Raw genomic sequence first — 6,810 nt, 5'->3', positions numbered from 1 at the left:
GAACCTGAGCCGGGACGACTGTCTGCTGACTCAGCATCTGCTCTGGACGCAACTCAGCACCGAGTGAAGAGACTGACGGCCCTGATCTGCTCTGAAGAAACCAATCAATCAATCAATCAATCAATCAATAAACGAGACCTACAAAGTAATAACAATACATCTGATGCAGACAATAGTAACAGTAGTGAGTATCTACCCCCCCATCCTACACACACACACACACACACACACACACAAGGTCAAAACACTGGAATCCACTTCCTGTGGAGAAGAGGATTTCAACTGGTCCTGGTCCTGGTCCTGGTACTGGTACTGCAGCTGTCTACTGGTCCTGGTACTGGTCCTGGTCCTGGTACTGCAGCTCTCTACTGGTCCTGGTCCTGGTCCTGGTACTGGTACTGCAGCTCTCTACTGGTCCTGGTACTGGTCCTGGTACTGGTACTGCAGCTGTCTACTGGTACTGGTTCTGGTCCTGGTCCTGGTCCTGCAGCTCTCTACTGGTCCTGGTCCTGGTCCTGCAGCTCTCTACTGGTCCTGGTCCTGGTCCTGCAGCTCTCTACTGGTCCTGGTCCTGGTCCTGCAGCTCTCTACTGGTCCTGGCCCTGGTCCTGGTCCTGGTCCTGGCCCTGGTCCTGGTACTGGTCCTGGTCCTGGCCCTGGTCCTGGTCCTGGTCCTGGCCCTGGTCCTGGTCCTGGGGGGAGGAAGCGGTCCCAGCGTAGCGGAGCGTGAGCGGCTGTACCACGGCCCGAGGGGCCCAGCGTCCTCCCGGCCTCGGGAGACGGCGAAAAGGGCTGTGTCCCATGAAAGAGCGCAGGCGGTCGCTTCGGGGCCGCGAACCAGCGCTTTGCTGGGGACAAACCCAGTGGAGGTGGTGTGATCCCGAAGTTCTCGGGCCGCCGACCTCGGTGACGATGGATTACAGTCCGGTCGGCGCCAATCCAAGTCGGCCCTGGCCAACTCGGCACCGCCTCCAGGATACAGTCCAGTCGGGGGGGGGGGGGCGGCGGGGGGGGGGGGGGGGGGGGGCGGCGGGGGGGGGGTCTCTCAAGTGGCCGAGTTGGTCGGTGCCGACTTGACTGTAGCTGCTTACCAACTCGGCCAAAAGCCTCTTTTTTTAATCACGATGCGGCGTGACGATTTGCACAGTTGTTTTTTTTTGTGCCGCTGCGCCGCTTCTCCTCAGCAGCAGGGGGCGCTGGAGGACAAGCGGTGTGATGGAGGCTGACAGGCTAGAGGTGGAGCACGGACCTGGAGCTTCATGTTTGACGTTCTGTTTGAATCGAGTAGCTTAGCTACGAGCGCAGCGCGAGCGGCTGTCTGGTCACGTGACCGCTCCAAGCAGTCGGTAAACTCCTGCGTAACGATCGCTCTAAGAGCTTCTTCCATTTTTTCTGCACCTCTTCCTCATCATCAAAGCTCCGCCCCTTCGGTGCCTTTCTCGTTCTTGGGAAGAGACAGAAGTGTCACGGGGCTGAATGGAGGGGATACTTCGGACACAGCAGGGCCATGCCGTTTCTCACCAGGAGCTGTTTTACCGCAGAGCCCTGTGCGCCGGCGCCTTGTCGTGATGGAGCCTCCAGCCCCCCTCCCCCACAGCGCCGCCGCTGCAGCCGGCCCGCCTCCCGGAGCGCCGCCGCTGCAGCCGGCCCGCCTCCCGGAGCGCCGCCGCTGCAGCCGGACCGCCTCCCGGAGCGCCGCCGCTGCAGCCGGCCCGCCTCCCGGGGCGCCGCCGCTGCAGCCGGCCCGCCTCCCGGAGCGCCGCCGCTGCAGCCGGACCGCCTCCCGGAGCGCCGCCGCTGCAGCCGGCCCGCCTCCCGGAGCGCCGCAGCACTTCCAGGTAAAGTCCTGGTTGCCGGTTTGCCCCGGCGGCACAGACTCGCTGTGGACCGTCCCTCTGACGTCCAAAAAGCAGATCGGCTTCGATTCTGCGGACATCGTCCTCTGTGCGGGGGGCGGAGCGTCGGCCGGAGCGAGGCGGGTCTTCGACGGACATCTGACCATCTTACAGCGCCCAGAGACCTGTGTTCTGCCCAGAGCCTCGTCTTGGTACGCGGTGTGGATCACGGTCAGTGCTTCTGTCGTTTTTCCCAGCAGAAAACAAAATGGGGTTCTGCTATTTTGGGATTTTTGGAAGGAGGGGCGGGGCTGTAGTAAACCCTGGCTGAGCGCCGCCTGCGTCTCTGGGAGGTGGAACTTTCTCCGTTATCCTGAAGGCTCCGCTGCAGCGACACAACGGCCACAAGTCTCAAACCTTTCTTCTTTGTTTTAATAACCACAGACCGGGGACTTCTGGCCCCCCCTCGTAAAGCACGGGAAGCTGCTAGCAGCCGGGCTAACGCTAGCCCCTCGCCGTCCTCTTGGCGGTGGGCGGGGCGTCCCAGACACGCCGCGCGCAGGCCTGGACCGGGGGCACGGCGGGACTCGGCACCGCAGTCCGGGACCGAGTCCGGGACCGAGTCTGGGTCTGGGACCGGGTCCATGACCGAGTCCGGGACCGACTCCGGGTCTGGGTCTGGGACCGGGTCCGGGACCGGGTCCGTGACCGAGTCCGGGACCGAGTCCGGGACCGAGTCCAGGACCGAGTCCGGGACCGGGTCCGGGACCGGGTCTGGGACTGGGTCTGGGTTAGGAGTTCAACATGAATGGGAGTCAATGGAAGGTCCCCACAAGAGTGGGAAACCCAACACGTGTGTGTGTGTGTGTGTGTGTGGTCAGTGGACTGGAGGACGTGTGTGGACGGAGGAGTCACTACTGAGAGACGAGTCAGGCTTCTGTCCGTCCCCGTCCCGGACTGAGGCTTCAGGGTTTTGATAACCTGAGGTCTAATGACGCATTCTGAGACGCGTCCTGCTGCGGGACATCAGAGCCCAGTCCAGCATGGTGTCCCTGGAGCTGCAGGACGCCGTGGAGCTGCAGGACGCCGTGGAGCTGCAGGACGCCGTGGAGCTGCAGGACACACCGCTGGGAGACCAGACCAGCACCGTCCATCGTGTCTCTGCAGTGAGCGACACCTGGACGGGAGACGGAGGGGGACACACACAAGAGGGACGGACGCTCGGTTTAATGTGGCGTTAAAGTAACGATCAGCTGAGGAAGACGAGAAACATGATTCACTGCTGTTCATCTCACTCCTTCATCTCTGGACGGTGAACCCTGAACGCCACGTCTCTTCTGTCTCACTCATTCATCTCTGGACGGTGAACCCTGAACGCCACGTCTCTTCTGTCTCACTCGTTCATCAGTGATGACATGAAGGACGCCTCCTGGCTGAAGAAGACGTTTCTGGATGCAGATGTGAAGAAAATGGACGACATCCTGTCCAAGAACATGTCCAGGATCCGGCAGAAGGTGAGGACTGACCCCAGTCCCCGGTCCCTGCTGGGTCTTCATGTGGACCAGTATGGACCAGTCCTCCTGGATGGTCCCTGCTGGGTCTTCATGTGGACCAGTATGGACCAGTCCTCCTGGGTGGTCCCTGCTGGGTCTTCATGTGGACCAGTGTGGACCAGTCCTCCTGGATGGTCCCTGCTGGGTCTTCATGTGGACCAGTATGGACCAGTCCTCCTGGATGGTCCCTGCTGGGTCTTCATGTGGACCAGTGTGGACCAGTCCTCCTGGATGGTCCCTGCTGGGTCTTCACGTGGACCAGTATGGACCAGTCCTCCTGGATGGTCCCTGCTGGGTCTTCATGTGGACCAGTATGGACCAGTCCTCCTGGGTGGTCCCTGCTGGGTCTTCATGTGGACCAGTGTGGACCAGTCCTCCTGGATGGTCCCTGCTGGGTCTTCATGTGGACCAGTATGGACCAGTCCTCCTGGATGGTCCCTGCTGGGTCTTCATGTGGACCCGTATGGACCAGTCCTCCTGGATGGTCCCTGCTGGGTCTTCACGTGGACCAGTGTGGACCCTGAAGAACTCCGGCGATATGGAAAACGCGGAGTGGATTTCCGGCTCCCTGGACTTTCCCATCAGCCCATCTCAGATATGAAACAGAGCTGCTCATTAGTCCCCCACCACAAACAGAGCCGGACTGATCCTGGACCACATTCTTGACAGACGATACAAAAGCTGAGTCTTACTGAAACCTGATTCATCTGTTGTCCTCAGGGAAGCTGTCCCCCACGATACTCCTATCGGGGAAAGGCCAGGCCGGCTGGTCGTGGGGGGCTCGCCGTCTTCTATCACAAAGACCTACGCGTGGCCCCTCCCCCACTGCCAAATCGGACTCCATGTGAGAGTCTTCCGTTCAGGTGCAGATCACAAACACAAACAACAGCTGTCCTCACCATCTTCCTCCAAAACCACGACCCGAATCAAGATCTCCTCTGTGAATCTCCCATAATGCTCATTATGGGTGAGTTCAACCTGCCCGACGAGTCGTCCTGCTGCCGACCTACTGGAACTCCTGGACTGCCTACGCTGAACGCAACACGTCCCGCCACCCACACACACCCAAGGCCAGACACCGGATCTAGTGATCGTCTCTGGCCGGCATGTCCGACCGCCAGGCAACATCTACCGAACTGCTGTCAGCGAGTTCCCACCTCCAAACCAAACGTCGAATCCAGTTCAGAAACCTCAAAGCAATAGACACGACACTCTTCCCCCAGGACTCGCAGGAAATACCAACTGCACAGTTCTCATCGATGAACGGACCGGTCGACCACTACAACTCAGCCCTCCAGTCCTCCAGACCCACGCACCAATTAAAACGAGAACCGTCACGTTTTCCAGGTCAGCGCCTTGGTCCACAACAGAGCTCCGAAAAATGAAAACTGCTGGTCGTGTCCTGGATTCACCTCCAGCGGTCTGCATGCACACAAACCAGCCCACCGCGACCCCCAGGAATCCTGTTCCAGAGCTCTTAACACAGCCAGGTCCCAATATGTCTCCAACAACACCTCCAACAGTGCCAACAACTCCAGTTCCTCTCCACAGCTCACTCCCTGCTCACACCTGCTCCTCACACTCACCGACATCAGCACAGATGACTGCAGGATGTTCATGGACTTTTTCACCAACAAGGCTGCTTCCATTCGGTCAAACCTCACTGCCGGTTTCACCCCGTCTCAAATCACTCTCCCAGTAGCGCCACACTCTTTCACTGCTTTTCCTGATGTTTCACAGAAGACGACACAGCATGAAGACCACCACATGCCCTCTCCACCCTCTGCCTGCTCAACTCCTGAAATCTAACATCAATCACAGCAATCAGAAACCGGTCCCTCCAATCCGGTCCGGTCCCTCCAGCACTTGAAGCTGCAGCCATCGGCCCCCACCTGGAGGAGCCCTCACTCAACCCTGACACTCTGGAACATTCCAGGCCCATTTCAAACTCACCATTCCTCAGCAAGGTTTTAGAAAAGGCTGTCTCATCCAAACTTCACAATCATCTTCACGTCCAGGACCGATATGAGAAATTCCAATCCGGTTTCTGATCTGCACATAGTCCAGAGACTCCCTGGTCCCATGAACGGCCTGCTTATGACTGCAGACCGGCGCTCGCCATCCCTCCTCCTCCTGCTTGTCAGCTGCTGCTGATACCATCGACCACGCCGTCCTCCTCCATCGGCTCCAGACTGGTACTGGGCCCACAGGAACCATCAACTGGTTCCAGTCCGACCTTCCAGGCAGACAGAATACGTCTCTCTGGTAACTTCAAATCGCTCCCCCGCACAGTCAGCTGTGGAGTTCCACAAGGTTCGGTCCTCGGTCCAACCCTTTTTTCCGTCTACATGCTCCCCCTTGGTCACATGATCATCCACAAGCACAAAATCTCCTCCCTCTACGCCGACGACACACAGCTGTACAAAACATGGAGTCCTCAGCCTCCTCGCTCTGCCGCGGCGCCGCAGGTTGGAGGAGATGAAGCCGCGGACGACCAGCAGCCGTCCTGATAGGTACACCGCCAAGCCCCGCCCCCCGCCTCAGCAGCTTCCCCGTGTCTGGACATAACATCACCCTGTCATCCTCAGGTGAACGTCTGGGAGTCACGCTGGACTCTCGCCTCTGAAACCCACATTCTTCATCTCTGCAAAGCCTCTTTCCTCCATCTGAAGAACATCTCCAAACTCCGCCCCTCCCCCTCCACCCGGACGCTGAGAGGCTGGTCCACGCCTCCGTCGGGTCCCACGCGGTCCTCGCCGGGTCCCCGGCAGGAGCCTCCGGGACCGAGTCCGTGACTGAGTCCGGGACCGGGTCCGGGACCGGGTCCGGGACCGGGTCCGTGACCGAGTCCGGGACCGAGTCCGGGACCGAGTCCGGGACCGGGTCCGGGACCGGGTCCGGGACTGGGTCTGGGACTGGGTCTGGATTAGGAGTTCAACATGAATGGGAGCCGACCTGAGGGTGTCCGGCGGTCTCCAGTCAGCTCCTGGTCCTGGTAGACCAGGATCACATCAGGAGGACCAGAGCCTGGACTGTCGTCCAGGAGGAGGACCAGGAGGACCAGGAGGACCAGGAGGAGGACCAGGAGGACCAGGAGGACCAGGAGGAGGACCAGGAGGACCAGGAGGAGGACCAGGAGGACCAGGAGGACCAGGGGGAGGACCAGGAGGACCAGGGGGAGGACCAGGAGGCTGGGGACCAGACAGGAGGGACCCAGGAGAAGACGAGGGACGTCCTCCACTCAGACTCTGGTCTCAGAGGTCTTCAGGGTCCAGAAGATGAAGACCAAGACTCTGAAACCCTCACAGGGACCACATGAGCTCAGCGGCTTTTACTGTGAACAATGAAGTCTGTGAAGCGAGTCTGGACCTGGTCTCTGGACTGACTTCATGATGGGGGGGCACAAGATCCTCACCAAGACC

The sequence above is a fragment of the Salarias fasciatus genome, assembly GCF_902148845.1.
Source record: "Salarias fasciatus chromosome 23 unlocalized genomic scaffold, fSalaFa1.1 super_scaffold_20, whole genome shotgun sequence".
Classification (NCBI taxonomy): domain Eukaryota; kingdom Metazoa; phylum Chordata; class Actinopteri; order Blenniiformes; family Blenniidae; genus Salarias; species Salarias fasciatus.
Note: the sequence above shows the minus strand (reverse complement) of the source record.